The 27,784-nt window shown below is 50.2% G+C and overlaps 1 protein-coding gene across 5 annotated transcripts in view; it reads left to right on the forward strand.

Moving 5' to 3' along the window:
* cadm1a (cell adhesion molecule 1a) overlaps nucleotides 1–27,784 on the forward strand; it is a 267,196-nt gene that overhangs the window by 36,482 nt on the left and 202,930 nt on the right. The gene's annotated exons all lie outside the window — the stretch shown is intronic.

Genomic DNA, 27,784 nt, shown 5'->3' on the forward strand with positions numbered 1-27,784 from the left:
TCGTCCCTTTTAATCTCCGCGTTCCTCTCGAACGGAAATCTTAAGCTCTGTGTCAGAGGCCGCGGAAAGATGAACGGGGTGGCGGCGTGGCGCTGCAGCCGCCCGACCTTCCCGCGGTCCGCTGTCGCTTTGTCGCTGGTACGTCGTCTCTGTAGCTGGCCTCAGAAAATAAGAAATGGCCGTTCGCCCGGTTGTCTTTGAGCATCATCGAGCGCGTTCTTGAGTTTGACGTAACTGAGGTGAAAGAAAAACAAAAAAAAAAAGATTATTCCATGTCAGCAGTGCTGCTCTTGACTAAATGAAAAAGCGTACAGCAAGTGCTGCAGCTGTTTAATTGGTTACTGTATTGGGTGTTTTATGAATACCCATTGATTTGAAAATTGCCACAAAGGAAGTGGAGATGTGGGATTTCTGTCCTTTGAATACAGTATGCATATAAAATTCTCCCTTGTAGCAGAACCAAGATTCATTCAAACGTTTTTTTCCCCCTGTATTAACCAGCGTACGCTATTTAAACCGACACAACGGTACACAAAGGAAGGCGTTTTCTGGTCAGAATACAACTAAATGTAAAACGATCCTCCTGAGGACAATGCGTTTGAAATCCTTGCTCAGACGTGCTGTTTTTTCATGTCCGACCATCGCTGTCATGGGGGGATGGCGGTTGGAGTCGTGCGTTCCTGAAATAAAGGCATGGGAAAAAGATGTGGTCTCCGTGGCCCACACGCAACTCTCCCTTCATCTGACCCTCTTAAAGCTCGCTGCTGTTCCTGGGGGAGCTGGGAGTTGTAGGCAAATGGATTCTTTATTTAGCCCCTTTCTTGAATGTTTTCCCCTCGAGTATTGGGGGGGCTACTGGCTTTCCGAAGCGAAGTGCTGCAACCTTCAATAAGCGCTCTCATAATTAATGATCCGCATGCCCCAGATGCATGACCTTTTATTTTCTTTTTTTGTAAAAAAAAAAATTCTTTCTTGCAACGGGTTACTGGTTAAAGATGTTCTAGCTTGTTGGCCTCAGTAGTTAAGAACAAACTTTCCCAATTTCTCCCAAAAATGGCTACCTGTTTTTCTGCAACTTTGTCAGTATTATTAATGTGCAGTGTTACAACGTGTTGAAGGCTATGAAACGGATATGATTTTCCGGAAATTGCATTTGCTTGCTTTTCAATTGAGTAACAGTTAAAGCAATCAGACTGGAACAAGCGTGGTGCGGGATTGTTATTTCGGTCCTCTTAGCGATTTATGTGCAGTTTCCAGCACTCCGGCAGCAGAAATACAATCTCTCTTAAGTGAGATTTCATTCTCACTTAAAACTGATTGTTTATAAAGCTAGAAAAACAAAATGACGCAACACAATCTGTCTACAACGGCACCATTTCCTAAGTGTCAAATTCTCTCTTTCTCCTTCACTGCTTCTTAAGTGTCTGTTTGTCCATAGTTTTTTTTTTTTCCCCCACATTGTCGTCGAATGTCTCGTTTGTGGAGAGATGGCCCTTCCTCGGCGCTCGTGAAGTCATTTAAATGATAGAGTGGGTGGGCCTGGGACTGAACTGCAATTGAAACTCAAATTGTTCCTCACTCAAACGTATGCTCTCTGTTTTATTTCTTTTTTTTCTCTATTTTTGGCATAAGTGGGGTTAAAATGCCCCCCCCCCCCCCCCCCAATCAGTCATCTGATATCTCTTCAGGCTTTGAGATGGAGTTGGTGCTGTCGGCTTCCGGAAGCTTCTCTTTTGCTCTCGTTTGCAGTGCGTTCAGCTGGGCTCTTGTGAGCAAAGCCGTGGTGGGAGGTGTGGCCAGTGCCATGCCCGCAGTCCTAGAGCCAAATCATCCCACTTCAGCGCGGTACCTTTCAGATGTCTGTAAGGTTATAGAGCCCTAAAGCCCCGAAGCTAGGTGCGTACTTTAGAGGATGGTACATTTACCATATCAAAGGACACGTAACAACACTGCAGAGAAGCGGACCAGCATTTCCTCTCCCTGGTCGCCACAGTTTCATTTACTGTAGACAGAGAGCTGGCATCGGGTGTCGCTGTGTGTGTGTGTGTGCGTGCATGCGAGCGTACGTGCGTGCGTGCGTTCCATTGTCATGTCACCATGCTTGTGGGTAAATGAATATACCACTTGTGAGTGTGCAGATGCACATAAAAACCTCACATGCCACACACAGACAATGGGATGTTACAAGTGTTTTTTTTTGTACATTGGTTTTGCCTTTCATTAGCAAAAAATAAATAAAATTCAATTTTTTTTTCAAAATACATGTTTTTCTGCGCGTTTGAAAATCTGCCATCGATTACGTAGTCACTCGAGAGACCGGTCCCACCCCCTTCTCTGGCCCTCATAAGCTGAGCCTTTGACATGTGGGGGGGGAAGCTGTGCGCTGTGCTGAACTGGGGCTTTGATCTCGAGCGCTAACGGGGAGCGAGGCTGGTGGCGGTATCGGGGGTAGGGGTGGGGGTGGCGGTGTCGGTGGCGGCGGCGGCGCGTTTCAGGGCCCTCTCATCACCGGGGCCTTAACCGCTGGAGTCATCAGCTCCGCTCAGATTAGCCATCTTAATTACCTCAGCGCCGCACAAGAACAACACCCCGGAAAGCAGCGGCGTCCTAAATGCAATCAGCAATGTGCAGCCCCAGCGCTAGCGTTAATTCACCCCTACCGCCGGCCCATCGATCGCGCCCCCGCCGCCGGACGTCTCCGCCCGCGAAATGCGGCAGGACGGGCCGCGCTCCATCGCGAGGCGAACGGGCCCCCCCCACGCTGTCCCCGTCACCGGTAATGAGAAGCATGGGCTCGCTCCACGCATTGCTGATTGCCCCCGTGTTGGGACTGGAAATAGCTAAGAGCAGCAATTTATTGTACAAATCAGCACTGGGTGGGGAGGGGAGGAGGAGGAGGAGGAGGAGGAAAAAAAATGGTCAAGGACTGCCAAGTAGTTGTAGCCCACCTGCTGTCGGGTACACGCGGTGCCGGCGGCTTCTGATGATGGCGGGTCCGCATCCCGCGGCGCTAATATTGGAAAAGCGCGTCGGAGAGAAACAGACGCGACGCGCGGCGACGCCGGAACGTCAGTACTCCTCGCAGGGCTCGGAAACACGCCAGCGCCAGTCATTCTGCACAGTGGAGCACCAGGTGAATTAAGGGCAGTAAAACATACGCTCATTTTTGCCACAGTTAGATCTGGTGCTGGCATGACTGAGGTTCTGATGTGCGCTGCGGGAAGAATGTGATCGAACCTACAGACGCACGCGCACACACACACACTGGCACACGCGCAGGCACGCACGCACACACAAAGGCGTGCACGCACTGGCACACACAGACACATGCGCAGGTGCACACACACACACACAGACGCATGCGCAGGCACACACACCGCGCAGGCACGCGCACACACAGGCACACACAGGCACAGACACGCACACACACACACACTGGCATGACTGAGGTTCTGATGTGCGCTGCGGGAAGAATGTGATCGAACCTACAGACGCACGTGCACACACACACACACACACACACACATTGGCACACGCGCAGGCACACACACCGCGCAGGCACACACACACACACACACACACACACACTCACACAAACGCACACAGGCACGCACACACAAAGGCGCGCACACGCACGCACACACACACACACACACACACACACACTGGCGCGCAGGTGCACACATACAGACACACTGGCACACAGACGCATGTGCAGGCACACACACCGCGCAGGCACGCGCACACACAGGCACACACAGGCACACACGCGCACACACAGGTTGCAGGAGAAGGCAGCTTTCTTGTTAACAGGACCACTGCGACAGATCAATAGCAATTTTGCCGTGGGTCAGATGCTCAATGACAGCAGTGCGCATCCCAAACTGCATCAGCTCTCGCTCCCTTTAAGAGTGGGGAAGACCCGCGCCGCTCCCTTCAAATTCCTGAAATCCATCTGCTGCACGTCCCGTTCCCCGAAAACCTGATGGGTCTGTGTGACCGGCGGCATTTCGGCGTCCCCTCCCGTTGCCTGGGACTCAAACGAGAGGGAACCAGTCCCGCGGTCTTGCACGGAAGGCCGCCCGGGCGGAGGTGACCTCTCTCGCTTTCTGGCCGCGGTTTCCTCGTCGTCCTCTCACGCCGCGCCTCACCCCGCGCCTCCCCGGCCCGGACGGCGCTCGCTGTCCTCGCCGTCCCGCGGCGCCAAGTTCGCCGTCATGCAACACGCGTTCGCTCTAACGACGCCGTCGCTGACGGATGAGACGTCCCGCGTCTTTTCCCCGTCGCCGATGGCAGTTTGCGCCGGGTGGAAATGCGAGGGGTTGTTCAATGCCAAACGACGATCCAATAAACACTCTGCAGCGCTTCTTCAGCCGCCGCAATTACACTTAAGCCTGTCATGAATCCGCCACTCGCAAAAGTCATAAACATGGAATGGGTGAATTTAATTGGCCCGCTGCCAATGAGCTGCACTGAGACCAAGTCTCTGCTGTGTGTTATATTCGGGGGATTATTAAAAGGGGTTAAGTGAGGATTCTGTGTGAAAGGTCGCGTGTACCTGTATCTGTCTTTATGGTGAAGGGACAGATGCTTCCGTGAGATGTCGAAATTGATGCATCAGTCAACGCACTCTTCATAAATGGTATTTTCAAGCTTCATTAATACTCGGTTAGCTCCAGAAATTGAATACAGGATTGCTTTTTTTAAAATATGCAATTTATTCTTCTGATGGCATTCCTTTCAGAATCCTATCATTTCGCCGGAGTTTGGCTTTTGTGAGAGTCGCACAGCGTTCTGATATTTTTTATTTTCGAATATAAAATGTTAAACATCATTAACCTTCATTTTCAATTTCAACACCCCGCTACCCTCCCCCCCAAACGTCATTTTTCCTGCGGTTTAGAAGCTGATTTGTTCCTGAGAGCAATTATGGACATCTACAGTGTGTGTGCGCGCGTGCATATGTGTGTGTGAGTATGTGCATACGTGTGCGTGTGTCTCTGTGTCTGTTTTTTTACTGGCTGCTTATGCGTGTATGTGAAGCTGTCCTGTCACGCCGGTGTTCATGCTGCGATGCTAAGTCACTCTGGAGAGTCGCTCCTGCTGAACGGCGTGAGAGTGAAAGGTGGCGAGACGGACGCTGACTGCGCGGAGGGGGCGGGAATGCGGCGGGGGGCCACTGCGTCGCGTATGGCGGGAAAAACGGGGGGGGGGGAGCGGGGGGGGCAGCCAGCAATGTGTTCCCGCGGCCCGCAATAATCGATCACGTGGGTCTTCCGACCTGCATGGCCGGACTGGACAGCGAGCATTAGAGTAGCGAAAGGGGAGGGCTTGTGAACAGCAGCTGTAACACCCCCAGTCTTCTGTCCTTTCAAATGGGGTCCGCTGTTATCAGCTGTGCGTGCGTTTCCCTGAGTAATGCAGTGCGTGCGTGAGCTTGAGCCCGACTGCGTGTGGGGGCTTCCTGGGTCTGTGAACCCGGTAGCGTAGCTTCAGAAACAACTGATGATGACCACTGGTAGAGAATAAATGTGCCCAGCGCCTCTGTGGAATTTAAAGGAGGGTGGAGGTGTTGCAGGGGGTGGCAGGGTCACGCAGTTGTTTGGAGTAAAGAAGTGCTGGGGTCGGGGGTCGATATCCTGCGCTGTGGTATTTGTTTTCTGAAAGGGAAAGAGTGCAGGTGCAGAAAAAAGGACATTTCGCTGTGTAACAGGCGTTTAAATAGTCCAGCGCGGCGCCGTCGTTTTTGTAGAAGATTCGTTTTTTTAAATTCGCGTCTCGGCCTGCATTTGTCCAATTGTAGTTCATCTCCCCAAAAAATCTTCCCTTTCATTTTTTTAAAATTTTTATTTGAAAAATTATTTATTTATTTATTTATTTTTATTTATTTATTTTACCGCCGCTCGCCGGCTGTGCCGCGGCAGGCCCGGCTTGTCGGGCCGGATGATTAATGGTGTGAAAACACTTAAACTCTCAATGTGACAAGCCTGTTTGCACATCGCGTCTAAACGCCGTCCCTTGGCCTGCGACAGAATTAATATCTGCCCGGAGACGGAGCTGGGGGGCGACGCCCGGCCGCCGGCTGACATTGAGGGAGGCGGTGACGTTATTAAACGGGCCCCCGCGTGACGCTTCGGGGATCAGGAGACGCGCCCCTGCCTGCCGCGCCGTGTTCCCGGCGCTCGTGTGCGGGATTCTTCTGTTTTAGCGGCGTTATCGTTAGCAAAGCTGACAAACTATAAATCAAGCTAACGTGCTGCGCGCTGACGGGAGGCGTGCTAATTTAATAAGCGTCTCTCAGATTTGACAGCCATACTGGGTTAAGTTGGGAGTGTAAGTACATAAAGTGCTTCGGCGGAAACTGTTCCGCTGTGGCATTTCGGAAACATAATTGATGCGTCGCGAGTGAGGAGGAATACAAATGGTTTCCTTTTTTTTTATTTTTTATTTTTTAAACGCCTCGGTGTTAACACGCGAGCGACGAGCGCCGGGCTCGCCTTTCCGCTTCCTCTAAAAACAGGAAGTCGGCGAGGGAAAGGGGGGGGGGACCCCGTTCGCCCGCCACCTGCGAAAGGAGGCGGCCGCGAAACCTACCTTTCAGCGGCGTAATGGCGCTAAGCGCGCTTTCCATCGCTCCGCTTGATTCACAAGCGCGCCAATTTAAATAAGGATCGCCCATTAACAGGCTGATTGCATTCATCCTGGCAGCTCTGCTTCTGAGCATATCATTTCGGTCGCACGCCGCGTGGGGGGGTTAAGGTAGGGGGGGTGGGGATCTCTCTTTTTAAGGTCTAGATTATTTAATGTAACCCAGCCTCTTTTTTTTGCCGATTTAAATGGTTTAATTGCTGTGCACTAAGGCAGCACCACCGCATTAAATGCAATTAAAGTAAAAGGCAATCCTCTGCAGGAGGGTGATTCTTATTAAAATCGGTGACATTCGCTAATCAGGAGAAACGGATTCGGGACCATTATCGTTTGAAAGGGAAGATGTCTGCCGCTCCCCGCGCATAACTCACTGGATTCTGTCGACTGCCGCTACCTGTAACTCCTGACTGCCGTAGCCTGCGCGGTGTCATCCACCCACGGTCATGTTAATGCTGAACGGTCGATTACGTTTGTTTCAAGTCTTTTTGGTCTCTCCCTCTGCTCGTGGTTTTAAAGGGATAGTTCACTTTCTGGGCTTTTTTGGCACCATTTTAGTTGCAGTGTAACTTTGCGATTCGCCGCCGGGTAGTTCTGTATCACAAAGGATATTTTAGGTATCTGGAGTGGTTTCTGACAACTTGCCGGCTACAATGGTAGGTTTAGGGACATTGGGGGTTCATTGTCTAAAGAAAGAAAGTACACTTGAGGAAACTCCGAAGCTGCCTGTACAGCAGTGTTATGTTTCTTGGCATTTGTCAGAATGTTTTTTCTGGCCATTTCTGTAAACTACGAAAACCAATAAGGTTACCTCACAGCAAGCCTTTTGCAGGATGAATTTACCTGAAATATTACTAAAAGGAGGGATGGGGTGGCATTTTGTATCTCAGTTTTCCACAAATACAATATGAGCTCTTATCTTCATAAGAAGGCTTTGAAAGGGGTAGCAACATGTATGTGTTCATAAAAAAAAAAAAAAAGAACATTGAAGATGAGGAGTCTTTCACCTTGTGCTAAAGTAACTTGTCTTATAATGGACTCTGTAGCTTGGTCCCCCCCCCCCCCCCATGTTGTTTCTTTCATCTCTGAAGTGTTTTTTTTTTAATACGCAGCCTCTCCCTAGGGCTGGTGTCCTCTCTATCCTGTTCTGGAAGCCCTCCTCACAATGTTAATTTAATTTTGAATGGTCCAGACCATTGATTTTCTTTCCCCCGAGCCTTAACTGTAATAGATGGGACGGGCTTTTGAGCAACGATACCATCTAAACTTATTTGCTGTTCTTTTTGTCAGAGTTTACTCCCATTAAACATTTAGAGTGGTTTGGAGCACCCACGTGCCAGGTTTACCGAGACGGCGGATTGTGGGGCCTCTGTTCCGGAAACTTCCGGAAAGTTCTCGTGCTTTCTGGGGTGGAACATTCCTCCTTGGCCCCCAAAGGTTCATTTATGTCTCCGACTGACAGTGATCTTCCGAGTGTTTCAAGGAATTTTGGTCAAATCAAATAGACAAATGGTAATGAGGGCTTAATGCCTGTCCCCCTTAGCACAGATTTATATTCCACCCGACACAAATCACTTTAGCCACAGTCCGCTCTCGCAGCTTACGTGTTCTGTCCAATTCAAACAAGTGCCCCCCCCCCTTTCTTTAAAGGTGTCCTTTTTTAAGATCTGCTATTATTTTTAAACCTTTTCTTGATACATTCTTTTCCTTTTGGAGTTGGAAGTTGTAGCATGCTCCCGAGGCCCTCCTGTACCACTAGTACCCTTGTGCAAGGAGCCAGCAGCCCTCGAGTGCATTGGCACTGCATCAGCATGTCAGAAACTATTTTACACCCTGCTACAGGAGAGACTGCACAGATCACCAGAGATGGAAACCGGTAGCCTGTGTGTTGTCTGGCATATCCTTGAGCTGAGCTAACCAGCGCTAACCAGAGGATCCCTGCAGGATCACTCACCACTACCTTGTCCCTAGTGGGATGAGGCCAGGAGAACCCTGGTGTAGTGTGGCTAATGACATCACCCATACGTCAAGCCTACGGCTATGGGGTCAAACCTGCTGTCATGGTGAACGCCTTCCTCCAAGTGTTTACCAGAAATGGGAAGTCTGATTGACCATCTCGTAAGCGACCATCAGCCACCATTCTGGAGCGGTCTCCTCCGTTCTAAGTTTGTTTCAAAACTCCTATCATTGCCTCCAAAAAGATTCTGTGGAGGAAAAAAATGTTCAATATTTGTGCACTTAACTGTGCAAAGGAATGGTTAGATGTTTGTCACAGAGTAGAGCAAGCTCGGTAATTTCCACGAAAGTGAAATTCAATCTCGAGGAGTTATGGCCTTAAGAATATTGGAGAGGGATTCTGTTGTTTTTCTTTAATTTAGGCCTGATTGAGGAAAACAAATGTCATCCATTTTTATTTGCTACATTGTTGGAACCGCTCTGTCGCTGCCAGATGTTCATTACCATTCTGAAATTTTAATGCCGCCGCCAGTTCCTTAAAGTTTGTCTGGGGCACAAAGCCCTTCAGTTTGCCTCGGTGGTAATTTTGTGCTACCGTATCCAGTCCCCGTTTCATCTTACACCCCCCCCCCTCCCCCCAAACTAAAAACGAGTGCCTCGCAGCCTCATGTTTTATTCATGGCAATGCTCGTGCATTACTCTCAATTAGAGAATTTCACAGCCCTCCACACTAAGCAGTGCAGTCAATTCCACTGCGCCTCCTTTGGTGAGAGAGAGTTGTCCTGTAGTTATTGGTTGCTGTAGACCTGCTGCAGTGCACTGCCAATGTCTTGGGGCCTGTCTCACGCTGAAGGGGCTGAGCGGTTTAAATACGAGCATCGCAGGCGGTTGAGATGCGCTGTGCCTTTAACTCCATAGGCTCAGAGAACTTAGAAATGCAGATTGGTGAGCTTATGCTGTCTCAAGAGCATTTTTTTCATTGCAGATTATTGCAGTTTTGCTCCTAAGGCAAAAAAATGTGTTGGATTTGGAAAATGTTTTGCCCTTGCTTAAGCCCAGCTTTCTGAAATGCATCCTGATTGGTTACGGCATCCTAAATTGTTGTTCTGGGAATAAGTGCTGTTTGACATAATATTAATACATGGTTTTTTCTTTAAATTTTTCTTCATTCATACCAGTTTTTTTTTTTAATGCTGATGCAGGCCTGTAGTATCTAGCCAAATCTCCTGTGCTCATACAAGTAGAGAATAAAAAAAAATTCATGAATATGTATTTGAAATAATTATTTTGTTCATATGAACAGATCTTAATGTTGAATGTGAGACCGTGGGTGTCATTAGTCAGAATGTTTACCCTCGTAACTTAGCCTAATCGTTCTTTTTGCATCCTAGTCATTGCCTCGAGTCTTCTAGTCTCGAATTAGTTGAGTGATGCATTTATTTTGAGTGATGCATATTAAATCAGCAATAATATTATTGTTATATTCTGAAATGCAAACACATTTGTTTTGTGCATGTAAAAGCACATCGATCTTTCTTTTGTTAGTACCTGGCAGATCTATTTTCCAGGCTCTTTAATACTCTGTAAAGCTGGTTCACTGCAGTTAGGTTTGAGTGTTTAAAACACAGCTTAATTACATGGTCCATAGCCGCTGGCATTTACGGCTTACAGGTCCAAAAATGTTTTTCAAGAAACGCTCCGAGCTTGCGGAGAATGGCGCTGTGTACAACGTGCAGACTCTTAACCCAACGTGTTTTGATTGCGGCAGCCGAACACTGGTTATTTCTTAGCGGGAGACCGTGTGTTTGAGTCCGTAGGGTGGCGGACTTTTACCCCCACGCGAATCCCCCAGTGCAGTCGCCATGGCAGCCCCTGCACCTCATCCGTAACCCTTTACGCGATTGGGCGGCCGTGTAGCATAATGGCTAGGGAACCGGGCTGGCAGTGGTATTGTGCTTAACCTGAATTGCTTCTGTTACTTCATTACATCCCGTAAATGCTCCAGCAAATGGATTGCGTGCAAAAAGGTTACCTGTTTGTAAATTGCTCGGGTTAAATGCAGAAATGTAAGAAAATGTAATGTAGTGGGTGAGGACAACACTGCTAGCGCCCTGCTGTTAGCGCCCTGCTGTTAGCGGTCGCAGACGTGTTTTGACTCTGTACAGTTAAAACATTAGCGTTGCGTAACTGCGGACGAAACGTAGGCCAAGGTTGTTGGAAATGAAGATCGGGTAGCGGTTTGGTTTTATTCAGTCGCCTGTTTGTCTGTTGATGATACCACGGCGATCTTGGGCGGGAGCCAAGCGAAGCGCACCTCCTCTGGACGAGCAGACGGGCAGAGAAGCGCGGCAGAGACGGATGAGTCTGCGCACCCGACCCGAGTTTATTTATCTCCCGGCTCTTGGCCCAGATCCCACCGCTCTTATTGAGCCCGAGGTCTGTTTAACCTTGAGAGGCCGGGCCGGCTTAAACGGGCCGACGGGTAGCGCGTAGGCGGGGGCGGGCGGGCTGAGAGCGCGCGCGGGGGGGGGGGGAGTGGGACACGCACCACGCGCGCGGCTCCCCCCTCGGTGAATAGCGGCCGCTCTGAGCGGGGGTGCCGGTGTGTTCAGACCGGCGTCTGTTTCGTCCCTCTCGCTGAGATCTTAAACGCGCGGCGCCACTGTGTCAGTGACCGATGGCTGCGCCCGCTCGCCGCGTCAGTGATTACCAGCGCCGTCCCCTCCAGCCTGTCAGGAGACGCCAGTCCTCACTGTACTTTGAAAATGAACAAAAATATTGCACGCAAGAGCATGCGCACAGACACGTATGCTTTCACACTAGGGCGGTCTGTTGGACCAAAAAAATTTAATCAAATACTCTGTTGCAAACAAGAACAGCTTTGAGTATTTAACGAAAAGTTTACGTGAAAATGTCAAAATTGCATCATCCGTTAAATGCCGTTAAATACTCTCGGGCACTTCCTGCTATGCGTGTTACGTCCACAAGGGGAGCATGACTGCAAATGCAAAGACTAAAAAGGTATTGTATCGATGGAATTGAGATGGCCCGTGTAGGTATGGGATATAGTGCTCATGCGTTTAGTTGGCCAATTATACCAGAACAAGCATGACAATCGGTGTGAAATGTCCAAAAGCTATCCCCCATGCACAACATTCAGATTGACGGTTAGCACGCTTTTTGCATGAACGCAAGTCATTATTGGCAAAAGCAACAACATAGAGGTGCCCAGAACTCAGCTAGCCCCAAGCTACGCTGTTATGTATTTATTTTTAAAACAGGTTATACCACGGATTAAGTACGTGAGAAATTTTGGTAAATTTAAACAATCAGCATGTTATCAACACTGAACTGGACAGACACCTTGCATTGAAAGTAGTAGTAAACAGTGAAAAGTGAATGATGAACTGAGCCACATTTTGCTTTTTCTGGAAGTAGTGAATGAACAAACCAATTGGCAAAACTGACTATTCTTTTGGATGAGCAGAGCCAAAAGATGTGGCACACCCACGGAACAGTTCTGCAGGCTTACCAAAAAAAAGAAAGAAAGTTCCCATCACTGGTTGGAAGCTTGCGGCCTTGTTGTTACCTAGTGCGAGCGTGTGAGCTCTTCTGTGATCGGCTAGTTTAACTGGCTAAGTGGAAAAACTAGGTCATTCAGAAGCAAGAGGTGATGCATTGAAATGGGGAATGAAATAGATTTTCAGCGTGCACATGCGATTACATATTTGAATATTAATTTTTAACAATTAAAATTTTTTTCCAGCAATTAGAAATTTATATGAGTATCAAATCTGCATTTAACAGCCCTAATGCACGTGCGTGGACATATACACACACACGCACATTTATACACACATGCACACGCAGTCACACATTAACACACACACACACTTCAGTCCTGCTGATTCTCAGTGGATGTCCATAATTGAAGCCATCATTTGGTGCTGGGGTTACCCTTTTCTCCTTGAAGTCCTTGATGCGCAATGGGATCCGGTCTTAAACAAACACCCTCAGAGTTTTGCTGCGTTTGCAGAGCGAAGAGAACAGACTAGTGCCACATCAAGGTAATAAATTCTGTGCTGGCTTATCTGGATGGATGGCTACTGTCTCTGTGAAAAATCTCTCCGGTCGCTGGGACATTTATAAGAAAGGCACAGCCTAGACTAAAGATTACACTTCGGGTAAAGAATGCAAGGAAAACCAAAATTGTGTAAAAAAAAAAATAATAAAATGAATGAAAATGTCACAATTCGCGTAGCTATTAATAATTGACCCGTGTATCGCTTTAGATCTACGGGCTAGCGCGCGCGCAGGCCGAAGTTCGAGCAGGCTCGTATTTTCGAGGTTAGAAATCGTCCTGGCACCCAAGAGAAAATCAGAAGCCATCGAGCCCCCTCTGTTAGACAGTAAAGATCATAAAGATTAGGCCCTCTATCACCGCGAGGATCGGGGGGGTAATAAATCTGCGCGGGGTTGACGTGTTAGCGCGGCGCTAAGGCGCGCAGGCCGCGGGAGCCGGCCCGAACGAGAGAGGGGAAGCGCCGCGTCAGCACCCCGGGCCCGCCGTCGCCATGGTTATTCATAAGGGCTGTCAATGATTTACTGAGTTATGGATCTGGAATTAAGGTGCCCCTATACATCACCCCCCTGGACTTTATAACCCAGCCCGCTTTCCCTGCGCTTTGTTTGCTTGTAGTATGAAATTTATCGGTTCATTGTGAAATTAAATTAGGTATTTGGTAATAGATTCTGCAGTAACTTAGAAAAAGGGGGCGGGGGGGGGGGGGGGATGGGGGGGAGGGAGGAAGGGGGGGAACTGATGAATGGAAAACAATCTGCCTGTTTGTTTCGCACCCTTACGGTCAGTTGCCTAATCCTCTCTAAAAGGCGTAATTGTGATGCGTTTAGCCTAATTGTGCTTCGCCTTCGTGCCAGGGCGCTGCCCGCTCGGCTCTGGCTGGCGCATGGGCCACGCAGTCAGCGCGCTTCTCGCTGAAACGCGGTGGAATTACTCAGCGAAAGGGCCGCGCCCGTGTGAAGAGGCGCGCCACGCACCCACGCTCTCGCCAGCGAATCGTCTCGCCACGCACCCACGCTCTCGCCAGCGAATCGTCTCGGGCTCCGGCCTCAACTCTCTCACCCCGTCCGAACCGGCTAAGCTGATTACGGCAGTTGTTTTTTTTTTTTTTTTTTTTTTTTTTGCGCGCATTCTTAAATGAACCCAGAAAACTCGACGGTCCGAGAGGGAAGCGCTGAGCGTGGCGAAGACAGCGGGCGTGGCCGCGCCTTACGAAACGAGACCCAAACGTGGATCATTAATATTCATCTTCTGATTTGGTCTCCGAGGACCGAGTGGAAAAGGGTTAGCGTTGCAGCTGTATCCGCTGTAGTGGGCTTGGACTCAATTAGTGCTGAGCGCTGGGGCCGAGCTGCAGGACCACCGGGGGACCTGGGAAGACTGACCGCGTGCGGCGGGAGGACTCGCGGGCGACGGCGGAGTAGCGCCATCGCTCGCGAGGAAAGGCCGAGCTCTGCCTCCCCGTTTGACTCCGGGGGGCGCTCTCAAACGAGGCTCGGCTGTCGGGGCTGTATTTATGTCCCGCCCGCCAGACATACATCACTCCGTGATTTAAATGCGTGATTAAAATGCGGAGTCGTAAATGCGCCGGCCTATCGGGAGATGTTAAACGCGGGCTGTCGGCCCTCGCGTCGCCATGGCCGCGGCCTGAGCCGTACCCATTGGTCGGTCCGGCGCCGTAGGAATTAGGGGACAGTGATTTACGGCGTCCGGTGGACCCGGGGCTCCAAACGAACTAAAAAGCCGAAATAATGAAATTATCCTCTCGGGCCGAAGCGCGGGTCGCATCGATCGGGCATCGATCGCCCCGCGGAGCCCGTTAGGGCTGCGTAGGCACCGGAGCCCCCTAAAGCGTTTGCTCAGTCGAGCGGGGCCTAATCTCCGAAAATATGTCCCGCTTCCAATTCCCTTGATGCGAGTCGCCGTGGAGATCCCGTCGCCGTGGAGATCCCGTCGCCGGGAGACCCGGCGGCGCAGACGCCCGGAGGACGGGCTTCGGCTGCGGATTACCGCGTTAGGCCCGAGGCGCGAGAGAAGGGGTACCCGGTCATCTTAAAAGCTCTTTAACGGCGTCCCCCCTTAAAGAGCAGATTCTGCCTTTATCTCCCGGTGCTACCGCAAACACGATCAGATGAGGGAGTTTTGCAGCGATGTTTTTTTAAAAGGCGCTTGCTCTCGCGAACGCAGCCTCGCGGCCGTGAAGCTTTTTTTACGCGGCGTAAAGCCCGGCGCGTTTATGGCGCTCGGCCCCCCGCGCGCTGGCGGATACCGAAGGGCCGCGAATCGCGCTCGTCCGGAGGCCTGTAATGAAATCATTTGAGAGGGTGAGCGCTGAGCTGTGATCCTGCGCCAGCTGCTGTTTTTCGGCGATGCCGATCCGGAGCGCTCGCAGGACACGGCCCTTTCCCTGGAGGTGCTCGCCCGCACATGTTGTCTGTCTAAGGGCGCGGCTCCTTCCCGCCGCAACGGTACGGTTCTGGTTAGCGTGGGAAGACCCGAATGCATGGGACTGGGTCGACCGTCTCATTTGACCGTCGCTGCGAACGGCAGGACAGTGGACTCGTTTTGAAGGCCTTGTTGTGACGGACATTTTCAGGCGGTCCCCTGTGTGCCAGGTCTTTGCTCTTTAATGATGCACTTCTCCCCAGTATCTTCTAGGCCATTAAGTTGAACACACGTGGGCTTCTGAAGACGATGCCGTGGCTGCATGGTGAATGCAGGGTGCTGGCTGGGGGTTCAGATTATGTGGTGGTCATTGGAACTGACAAGCTGGTGATACTTTTTTTTGGGGGAGGAAAATAGAATTGCCTGGGGTACAGGCACCTGGCTGGCCCAGGTCCTGCACAGGACGTGCTGGTTTGTACCGGTACAGCGTCTTCCGTCCCAAAGTCCCATCTCTCAACAAGTGCACTCTTCCCCCCCCCCCCCCCATTGCTCCTTCACTGGTACATCCAGTCAGCCGTACGCACTCGCATGCAGGCACGTGTGCACACGCACGTGCGCATTAATAGCACGCCCGCGCGTGCTCTGCACACGGGCGCATGCATGCAGACGTGCAGCGAGCAGCCCGTGTCCCAGCGCAGCACAGCAGCAGCTGGGGAGTCCTGCAGGGCTCTAACCTTGAGTATCTGAGTATCTGTGAGCGCTTTTCTATACCTCTGGGACTCTTCTCCCCCCCCCCCGTTCCTCTCCGCTCACGCTTTTTCGCGGCTCGCGTCTGCCGTTATCTGAGATTTATCAGGCGGTTTTTGTCTCTTTAAAAGCTTTTTCAAGCTCATCTGTGTTTTTTTTTTTTCCGAGCTCCACTTTGTAAAAATGACAGAGGCAGACAAAAAAATCATTTTAATATTTTAAAAGCAGCGTTCTCCTGCCCGTGCCTGCCGCTGACGCACTGCCAGAGATGGCTTTTCAATACCCTCCGGGGTGGGGGCTGAGCGCTGAAAGGGTAGCCCCGGCCTGCCCGTGTCCGACCGCGGCACCTCATTGGCTCGAGACGGGAAGGGGGCGGGGTCACGGAGCGTCAGCCGTCAGATTAGACGGTGGGGGAGGGGTGGGGATTAACTGACAGCCTGCCCCCGTGCTGTGCCAGTGGAACAGCGGTACACAGATGTGTTTGCAGGAGATTCAGACAGGAGAGTGTGTGTGTGTGTGTGTGTATGCGTGTATGTATGTATGTATGTGTGTGCTCTTTATTTCCTGTGCGGTGTTTTGACCCTGTTTGGCAGTCGGGTGGTGAAATATCCTCGTCACCTGTACTCCATCGTCTTCCCAGACTGACGAGGGGACACAGCGCTTATGAAATAGCGAAAGTCGCCACGGCACTTCAGCGGGTCACGAGCGACCGGTTAATAATCACACTGACGCCATGTCAAACGTTTCAGCATCCGCACTCTTAAAGCACGCACATACACACAGAGTAAGGCAGTCCCCTATGTTTACATAACGTCATATTTTCATGCAGGTTCGTGCTCAGTTCTGTAATCAGTATTGCATGTGTGTGAGTTAAGCCCCATCCCCCGAGTGCATAAGCACATTAAACCCCGGGGGGAAACAGCCCTGCAAGGAGTGTAACTGACGTCACCATAAAGCATCAGCGCAGATGCTGTCCTACAGATCACAGAGACGTCAGATTTTCTCTATGACTGCAGCCCTTTGTCTGTACGGATGGAAACGGCCGTGTTGATGTTGTGAGGGAAGAGTTATAGGTCGGGCATCGCTTAAAGGTACAACCAGACGGCTTCCCTATAAATCGTTCTCGCCGTCGCAATTGTTGTAAATTCTGAAACGTCACCCTTTTTCACAGTTTGAAGCTCAGCTCTGAGAGGACTGAGTCTTTCGTATGGGATGCGGGGTGGTCGTACGGGTGATGAATATTTGATGAATTTAGCTGATGCTTTCAGCCTTAAGCACAAGTGGGACTTGATTGTGGGGCTTCTCTTGTATTAGGCCCAGCGTGCACAGTGAAATTGATTCTGCCCTTCTTTAATGGAAAAAATTCCTTCTGTGACTAGAGGAAGCCAGTAAAAAAAAGTAGAATTCCTGAGTTACTGACTCGCCATCCAGGTCCATCATTCACTCACTGATGGATTCCCTCTCTGAATCGCCGACTCCCTCACTGAATCTCCGACTCCCTCTCTGAACCTCTGCCTCCCTCTCTGAATCCCCGACTCCCTCTCTGAATCGCCGACTCCCTCTCTGAATCTCTGCCTCCCTCTCTGAATCCCCAACTCCCTCTCTGAACCTCTGCCTCCCTCTCGGAATCGCCGACTCCCTCTCTGAACCTCTGCCTCCCTCTTTGAATCCCCAACTCCCTCTCTGAACCTCTGCCTCCCTCTCTGAATCTCTGCCTCCCTCTCTGAATCCCCAACTCCCTCTCTGAACCTCTCCCTCCCTCTCTGAATTGCCGACTCCCTCTCTGAATCTTCGACCCCCTCTCTGAATCCCCAACTCCCTCTCTGAATCTCTGAATCTCCAACCCCCTCTCTGATTCACTTACCTTGTCTTTGAATCCCTCTCTGAATCGCTCGCCAATGACTCTGGTCTCGCAGTAGTAACTCAGAGGCCCGGCGGAGCGCTCGCAGCTCAAACAGGACGTCGCGTCTCTGCAGGACGGCCCGAGACCGCGCTCGTCAGAGTCTTCGGCGGCGTTCGTGTTCAGGAGTTGCGCAGACGGCGGCGCTGGTATTCGGCTCGGGGCCTCCGCTGGCCTGTTCATCTCCAGCCGAATCGCTTCCGTTAGGGGTTTTTTTGGGGGGAAAGCGGTTAGCGGCGGGGATTGGCTGAGCGAGCAGTAGCGGGGCGCGGGAGGAGAGGGCTCAGATAAGCCGAGGGGGGAAGAGCCAGCGCGCTACGCCGCGCCTCGCCGCGATGCTGATGAACGGGGAGCCGCACTCATCCCGGACAAGCTGTTTTCATCACCGCAGATTTCCTCCGAGACGCATTTACCTGTCAGAGCGCTACTTTTATGAAAGCGCGTAATGGGCATTATTTCTGACGCGCCCGGCTGCTGTTTGGGGGGGGGGGGACTGCACTTTAACTGATTGGCGCAGATTGTGTTAAATGGAGCTTCGGTAATTCCCCAGGAAAAGATAAATCTCCCGTTGCGCCTTTTTGACAAACAGCTTAAGGGAACAGCCCCCCCCCCCCCCCACCCCAGAACATCACGCTTGTTAGTACAATCATTGCATTTTTAGCATCGATAGTCCGATTTTTGCAATATTCTGTTCACTCACCTGGATTCGTATTATGAATATAGATCAGCGGGTGCATTACCGTGATGGATGGAGCGGGATCAGTTCTCGCTCGTCTTTACCTCGGTGCGCTTCATTGGTCAGTCAGATTCTATTTTGTGTAGCACACTTCACAGTAAATACAATTGATGTGCGATAAAACCTTAGCTAGGTATTTCTCTAGAGCATGAACACATTCACGGTTTCCCACTAATAGGTAGACGCTGGTAATTCATGATAAAAAATTAAACTGTGGCCCACTGGATATTGCCTGTTTCTGTAAAGTGAAGAATGCGCGTTATATTAAATATTAATGATTATGCACAATGGAAAAGCAATTACTTTAGATTGTTTAAAAAAATAAAAAAGTAAAGATTGTGAAACGGAAATGGCAAAGTTTCCAACACAAATGACAGATATAACATGGAAATGGCTCTTATTGCATGGGGCTGCAGAGAATTATCACTTTTCTATCTCATGTTTCATATGAAATGGGGTAATTAATGTTGCGCTTTTGTAAAATGGAGGAAAAAAGGCTGCAGTACCACTGCTGCCCTCCTGGCGGCAGTGTAGAAGCAACAGGTGTTCCACGTACAGCTGATTGGGTGCTGCTTTTAAAAAAAGCCTTTGCTCTGCTTTTCACCCTCGTGGAGTATCAAGCATTACTGTCACATTGATGACCGAGGTGGCTCAAATCCTAGATCGGGTTTATAAAATGTCACATTGTTTTTGCTTGTGAAATCTCCTCATGATTAAACTGGGGAGTTTTTTATATACCGTGTGCTCTGGCTCATTTTAAAACCATAATCTTGTTTTCATCCAGTAGCAGCCGACAGTGGCAGCAATGTGTAAAGACCGGTGTTATTTTTAATGCTGTCTTCATATCAGTACCATGGACAGCTACCAAACAGACCGATTAAAAACAAGTCCATTTTCTGGATTGCTTTCTTTAAAAATAGGAATAGGGATTAAATGTTTCATTTGCTGAGTGTTTTTTTATTATTTATTTATTGAAGCTGTATTTGTATTTGATCATTGTACTGTCCAAAACAGGAAAGTGCCCTTAAATATGTCACAGTGTTTACAACAGAAATAATTTTATATACAGACATCAATTTTCACCATTGCGGTTTTATCTTGTGGTTTTATTATTATTAAAAGGAGTGAGTTTTGTTTAGATATTTGTTTCAGTGTAATACCATATAAAGGCATGGTGCTGGAGAAGGAAGCATCTTGGTCCACGCATTGGAGGGAGCTATCGTGTTGGGAGTGACTCATGGATTTGAATCAGTCAGTTTGGATCACAGGAGCCTTTGAGTGCTTCTCTTCAGCCTTTCTCTCTATGGGCTTCCTGAAGCCACAGTCTCCCATAGTTAGACAGGACGCACAGAGTCGGTGAGTGTTGCTCTTGGCCATGCGGCCCTTCTGTCAGGACATGTCTGTGTGGGTTTGATGTCACTTCAACGTCATCATTTCCATTTACTTGACTGAAATTTTGGTTGCTTATAGCCGATATTTAGCACTGTTCAGCTTTCTTTAAATGCACGCCGTCATGGTTTGAGGCTCTGATACGACTAGAACCCTTAAATCAGCCTTTGTGGGCACCGCAGTGTAGGAGTAGCTGCTCTATACTTTCAGCCTTTGACGTGAGCAAATCCTTAGGAGTCACTGATGACACATGACTACACCTGCTTTGAGGTCATCGTGCCTCGCATAGCTTTAAATAATGCAGTTTATATCCACATCTAATGGCACATTGTTAAAATAACACTGATGCATGTGCTTAATTCAAACAGCAACTACAGAATGTGAGATGAGAATCATTTGAAACTTTTTAGTATAAGGTTTCTGCTGATCATAAAACGGTGGCTGTTTCATGCTGTTGGTGTGCAAAGCCCCACACCGCCGTGTTGGAGTGGAAGTGGCAGTCTCAGACGCACCCTTCCGAAGTGCTGCCAGTGCACGCACCAGCTTGTTCTTTTCACCTGACTCATCCCCTTAATAAGACCCAGCGCCCCGCCGGTGACATTGGGGCCTGTGGCAGGGGCGAGGTGGGGGGGGGGCGCCCCTTCCGGAAAAGCTCCGGGATGAAGTGGATCTGGTCCACACTCCTCCTCCGGGCCCCGCACACCTCTCGCCTTTTCGATTTCCTGCTCTTCACACCATACGGGTGGCTTTTCTTCCCCCTCCAAAAGGGATAATGAAAGCTGAATGCATTAACCTTGTTTTTCATTTACTCCCTGCGGATGTGGCTCGGTCCAGCTCAAACTGGTCGCCCCCCCCCCCTTTTCCTCCTACCATTTGATTCTTCTTCAAGGATCTTTTCCTTTTTTTTTGTTTCCGGTGACCTTGTCCTTCCGCCTGCGGGAGGTGGGGGGAGGCTTTTGGTTTCTGGGTGTTTTTTTCACGCCCCTCCCGGCTCCCAGGGGGGGTGCCCTCCCCGCCTGCCACACTATCAAAAGCCCACCCGATCGCCCGTGGACACCCCCGCCGCTCCTCGTTTTGGCCGGTGGCTCTGGCGAGGCACGCGCCAGCGGGGAAGCGCTGAAAGGAGCGCGCGTTTACGCGGTTAAACGTCCGAGGGAAACGTCCGAGGAGCGCGGCTAATCTGATTACCGCCGCGTCCGTCGGCCATTTTAATTAAGGCCGGGTTAAACTGTTTGGTATGCGTCTGCATCGCCGGTGCTGATTTACCGGTTCCCTTTCACTAAAACTCGGCACTTTGGTGGAGTGGGGAGTACGCGTTCCGTTTTTAACATTTCCTTTTTCTTTGCCTTTAAAGTGGCTCTGTTTTCAAAAGGAGACCTGACGGAACGTGAGCTGGAACGAGCTGGCTTTATGGCACGCGCTCAGCGAGCCTGGCCTTGTAAGCTCGTTCGAGGGAGCGCGTTTTAATCTCCCCAGCAAATGCGTCCGGCTCAATATCGCCATTACTTTAATTGCTTATGTGGACTATAAACAGAGGTAATGGTGATGGCGCGAGAACCCAAGTGTTTTAAATGCGCGAAAAAGAGTCCAGTTAGCTCCCCCGCTAGCCGTGGCCTTAATTTACAATACACGGCAACAGTCGAGTCCTTATTTTCTCCTGGCCGGTGAGGACGCAGGGCTGTGCGATGTGTGGAGGAGGGCAGCCAGGGGCTGCGTGAGCTGAATGGGAAAGCGCCTCCCAGCAGCTCGGGCCGTTTCGGAGAAGGGACCTCGCGCTTTGTGTCGGCGGAGAGCGCGTTCGGAAACGGGGCCGCCGGGCCGTGTGGAAAGGTATTCATTTTTTGTGCAAAGCCAGTCCTCCGGTACTCTGCTCGCGGACCCGCGGACCGTCCGACCGACCGACCGACCGACCGACCGACCGACCCCGCCGCCAGCGCGTCCAGCGTCGGGGACGCCGGTCGTCAGCTTCGCTGCGGGATGAGGGTGAAGAGGTCGCAGCGCGTCCTTACTCAGCACCGCCCCGACTGCGCTTCGTTCCTGACGCTCGGGCTCGGGCGTCTTTGTGCAGCCGAGCGGCCTCCTGTCACGGTTTACAGTTCGTGCACGTCGGTGTGAATAAATACAGTAGAAATTTTAATCATTACCATAATAATGTACGTTGCCTTACCCTTGATTTGAATACATTGGTGAGACAAATTTCAGGCAGCTGCATTCATCAGAGTCCTCAGAGGGAAATCTTTCTGAAAATGTTTTTCTGACACCAGATAGCAGACATGAACAAGGTCTGTCTCGTTCTGCACGCCGGTGTCAGGTGCTGAGGGAATTTAAATAATTAGGCCGCATTGAGTAAAGTACGGCCGTCTTGGTGAACCGGGAGACTCCAACCGGAGCACAAGTCCTTTTTTACATATATGTTCAGCCGGTAAAATGATAATATTTCGTGTTTTCGCATAGGGTAAGGTTGTATGAGTAGAACTAGAAATGATCTGTGGAAAGAACAGAACCAGTGAATCCCTGTTGGGTATTACTGTTCAAACCAGAAAACACCGTTATAAAACCAAACAGCTGGGAGTTCTGCCTAAAGGAGACGTTTCTTATGCCATTACACATTATACCGGCGTCTTGAGTATGTGCTTTTTATGTTGGGGAACTGGGGTACCAGACCCGCGAGCAAAGAGGGAGCCAACAAAGCCAGTTTCAGGAAAAAAAAATACATCTCCCACGATGCACCTGGCTCGCCCTCAGCTGTAATTACCGCAGTTTCTTCCTCCCGCTGAAAGAATGCGGCAGGCGCGGTCGGTCGGCGCTGGAGCGAGTCGCCTCTGTAAACACGCGGACGCGCTAGCGGAGAGCGTGTGTGCGGACGGCCGCCCGGGTCTCCCCGGGTAACGGCCTCCGCCGAGCGAGCCAATAAACGCTTTCTCTCTCTCTCTCTCTCTCTCTCTCCTGTTCGTTTAATGCACACCTGCAATTAACCGGCCGTCGCTGGAGTGCCTCTTTATGTCAGGCCAAGGATTTTTACGAGGGGCGTCCTTTATTGGGCTTAATGAGACCGACGGCGACGTTCGCCATTTCATTTTCCTAACATTAGCTGCCTGCTGGTTAAAGCCCTGATGGAAATGCTTTTTTTTTGTGCTTTTTTTCCCCCCCGGTGCAGAACCAAACCACTGCCCCCTCCCCCAGGCTTTTTGTAGTTTTTTTTGACAGGATTATAGGAGTGCAACAGGATAGCGGGATTATAGCATCGGTCGCTCACACATCAAGGCCTCTTTTTAAAGCGGCCCGCTTTATACTTTATGCACGGCTGTAAAAGTGCCTTTTAACTTATTTATTTCCTGTATCTGAACGCGGAAGGCTTTTTGGAAAAAAAAAAAAATCATATTTTTGCAGTTTGGGTTAAGTGCGAGATTATACGCTAATTACATAGCGGTGCCAGTCACAGTGTCTTATTTTTCGTTCGCTTTCATGTTTTGCCCCCTTGCTTGTTGCGGATGGTTTTATGAACACAGCAGAAGGAGCCGGGCACAGAGCACATCAAAACTGAGTTTATGTTCACTTAAAGAATCTGCAGCATGTGCACTTTCTCTGGTTATTACAATCCTTGGTTACTGTTAGGCAGGATGTTAATGACTGAGAACTGCTACTATGGCAGTATGAGAAATTTGCTATACAGTACTAAATATTTATTTATTTATTTGGGGGGGCGGGGTGTGGTGTACCTGTAACTTGTGACTGAAATACTGTGGTATTTTAGGAGTATTTTTGGCATTCCTCTGAGCTCGGGACACGGGTTCTCACGTTTGGAGTAACCACTGTGGTGATGTCACGCGGCTGTGCTCCAAATGTCGATAAGGTAGTATATCGTGACGATACTGCGGTGTAATGGCATGTCCTCACGATCTACATGTAAATACTGCAATTGGCATATCAGCATGTTCACATTGTTTAAACCATAACGCAATTCGGGATATTTATTGTATCCTAAAACCCCCTGCACCGGGAAATGCAATGTACTGCACCCCCCATTTTTGGGATATGTATGCTATCATGACCGCTGTATTCGCCTATGTAAATGGTAAATGGACTGCATTTATATAGCGCTTTTATCCAAAGCGCTTTACAATTGATGCCTCTCATTCGCCAGAGCAGTTAGAGGTTAGGGGTTAGGTGTCTTGCTCAAGGACACTTCGACATGCCCAGGGCGGGGTTTGAACCGGCAACCCTCCGACTGCCAGACAATCGGTCTTACCTCCTGAGCTATATCGCCCCTATGTATTGTATCGTGACCCTATATGGAGATACGTACTGTGTTGTGAAGCACCTGCCCAAGCACTGCAGATGATCATGTGATTCTTGTCGGACTCCTGGGGCCTGCGGAGAGTTTGGATAGTAGAACAGTAACTGCAGGTAAATGTGAAAGCTGAGGGAAAATGTACGTTTCTGCCTCAGACGGAGTGTAGAGTTTATCCGGTGGCTTGCTGATGTCTGCGTGTTGATATCTACAGCCATCCTTGGCAGACTCTTTGTGTCTGTAGCCTGTGGGCCTTGCACTAATTTTAGGCTCATTACTGCGTCTGTCACTGTGGGGAAAAAGATGAACAGCGAGGCATTGTGACATGATGGCACCTGATCACGCTAGCATTCAGTGTGCTGATCAGACCCTGGCATGCACAGTGTGGCCTTTCTGCAAGAAAACCAACCCTAATTGTTCAAGTAAAGAAACCAGTCTATATGAAGAGGCACTACAAAATTCATGCTGCCCTGGACAAGGCTGTTCGCTAAGTGGATTGTAACAAGAATAGCTATTCTCATCTTCTTTCTGAGAGAGACCTGTAGAACTTGGCAGGGGGAGAAGACCATTCTCATCATGGCAAAAACATCCGGCTCTTCAGACCTGCTTACAGGAGTGTGCTGTCACATGAGCTAGCCCTGTCTGGACCCGAAAGTCTGCGGACTCTGGTGTTGCAGGCATTGCCCGGCTAATACCATAGACTTTCTCCCAGTCTTGCGGTCACCACGCCCGATTCCTCTAGACGGCTCCAGTGACGACGATACGCTCAATTGAGATAAGTACGCACAGACTGCCTCTAATTGCTAGGAGGGGCATTGCTTGTCATTTGAAATAATCGAGCTAACTACATATGTTATCAACTTAAATAGCCAAGTTGAGAGGAGGTGAAAGTAAATGCAAGTTGGATCTTGGAGTCTTGGAGACGGGTCTGTCTCTGTGAATGAAATTATGTAGGCTATCTGCTGTAAAGTACTTGGGTTTCAGGTTTGGAGTTGTAATGAAGCGGATGAGGTGGGGGTTGGCGGGTTCGCGCCCGACAGGAAGTCCCTGATCACTTATTTCTCCTGCGTGATGCAGCTGATGTCTTTATTGATTTACCCCTGAAGCGCCCTAAGTCCCCTGTGTAATGTTACATATGCGTTTTATTTAGTCCTGGAGACGAAGCTCATTCGACGGGTGGGGGGGGGGGGGGAGAAGCGCGGCGGTTTAACGAGGGCGAGGAGGCGGGCGCCGCTGTCCCGGGGGCTCCTGGGGAATGTAGCGCTCCGCGCTAGCGTTTCACTCCCCTTAGGTACGGGCGTATCGGAGGAGCGGGCGAGCGTGTAAAGCACGCGGTGGTGGTGCTGTGAGGCGTTCGGCCGCGAGAGTCGTTTCCTTGACGATAACGGCGGTTCGTAACACGGGCGGAGGCAGTCTGTGACGGTCTGGCGCTCAAAGGGAAGCACCGTGCCTGCAGCCGCACGCTGGATTTGAACGTCCTCGTGAAAGGGTGACGGCTTTCCTGAGCGTTAAACGCAATGGCGCGTAACGGTTCGGGGCCTATGTGTTTGTTTTTTTTTTCTTTTTTTTGTACGTTTGTAAAACCCAACAAAAGTAGCCCACGTTTCCAGAGAGCGCGTTTATGTGGCGCGCTGCTGGTTCTGGGCCGGTTCAGGGTCGGAACGGCATCGATTGCGGATTTGAGGGGCTTTGTTGAAATCAGGGCTCTGGAGCTCAATTCCAGGAGGGAAGCGTGCACACGCCCGTTTTAGTTCCCAACAATCCCCCCCGGCTCAGCCGGTCCAATTAGTTGATGAGTACACGCCAACTCCCGGACGTTTCCCGAAATACAATGCAGGGCGATATTTCCAGAGAACGTTGCGGAGGGAACAATGCTCCAGCACCACTCGTGTTGCGCTGGAAAGAAAGAAAAATGATAAATATGTCAAGCCCATATTTTAGCTGATCACCTAAACGGCTAGGAGCAGTGGACGCAGAAAGTACCAGCATGCGAGCGGCCTTGTTGATGCTCACGTGTCAACTTTTCTCGCTAATTTCCCGGTCGTTTTTTTTTTTTTTTTTCCCTTTCTGTCTCTTTCACGCTCCCATTGTGTTTACCGCCGCTCGGTGTGGGGACACTTGTTTCGACCGCAGGGGGCATTAGAAAGGCAGTCGCCATGGAGACCCATTGATTGCTGCAAAGTGCCATTGTGAATCGCCATAAAACTCTCAGAACCCTCTCTTATTTACCCTTGGCCATGGTGCAGGCCATTTGCCCTCATACAATCATAGCAGTACTCAAAGAAAGCAAAGTGTTTCAAAGCAAACAAACAAAAAAAAGGTACAAGAAAAAAAAAACGGTCAAGTATAGGAAAATCACTAACTGAAAGGCAACAATTTTCCAGGACGACACAGTCAAACTGTGAAGACGAGAGCTGTGAGGTAACTGGCGCACTTCCCTAGCGGTTCGACAGCGCTGTGCGGTCGACCGTAAGCATGAAACTCCACTGTCACGGCCGTAAACGTACCGCCGGGTTCGCCGTGCTCACGATTTTTGCGGATGTGATCTCGCGCCTCCTTGGTAACGGTCCCGTTCCCCGCTCTCGGCTCACTGAGCCGCCTGGCCCGCATTCGGGGCGGATGCAGTGTTTTACACACTCCTAATGTTATTGCCAATAAAGCGCTCCCCCTCTTTATGTGGCTGAATCTTCATCCTTCCCAACGCGGCCATTTCTGGATCTGCTTCGCTTGCGTTTCGCTGCTGTTGCTTCACCTGGGGGGGATGGGGGGATGGGTGGGGGGGTGCCAGCGCTGTGCTGCAGCATGTTTTCGAACATCGCCCGCCTTGTCGGGTTGTGGGTCTGACGAGGGTTTTTTTTTGTTTTTTTCCTTTTCCTTTTTTCTTTTTTTAAGCTGAGCGTGAAATGCAACTACAGAACCCATCAGTCACTCAATTGATCTTGTGCAGTTCAGCGCAGTCTGAAAGTCACTCTAACAGAACAAGCGGGCTTTGATGGACTTTACGAATGCTGTTTGTTGCTATAGGAGAGCAGCAGCGCATGGTGCACTGACGGCAGCCAGGTTTCGTGCCACCGAAACTCGGTAGGAAACTTGCGGTGCCTCGCGGCCCGTCGTTGTGAGCTCCTCTTCAGAGTCACGCCCTTTGATCTGGTCACTCCAGTTGGTGATTGGCAGCTCGTTGTAGCCCCGCTCATTACAGGGTTTCTGAAACCTCCGTTCACTCCGTTCACTTACACGGTGGCCCTGTTCATTAGGCTTTTGAAGTTTCAATCAGAAAGACCTCTGAGCCATTTCCAAAGCACTTTCCCCTCTCTTGCTGTTCCTCTTGCTGCGATTGGTGGAAAATGTGAGTCATTGGTTGCCAAATGATGTGGTCGCTCCACTCATTCGGGGACTGGTGAAGCCTCACTCTTCTATCACTTTTAATAACAGTAAATTTTGTTGTTGTTAATTTAACATGAATGTTCCAGAACATTTCTGGCCTTGCGCGAACGGCTGGAATTAGCTGGCTGACGCGCTTAAGCAGAGCTGTCCGAGCTGTCTCTCTGAATTTAGGAGCATATGGCAGAAGTGCTGTAAGGGGCCCGCCAGTTAGCATGTTCTCTGTTCACTCCTGAGCAGTAGACCGGCCTTGTGCTACGTACAAGAGGAAAG

Source organism: Anguilla rostrata, chromosome 9 (genome assembly GCF_018555375.3).
Source record: "Anguilla rostrata isolate EN2019 chromosome 9, ASM1855537v3, whole genome shotgun sequence".
Taxonomy (NCBI): domain Eukaryota; kingdom Metazoa; phylum Chordata; class Actinopteri; order Anguilliformes; family Anguillidae; genus Anguilla; species Anguilla rostrata.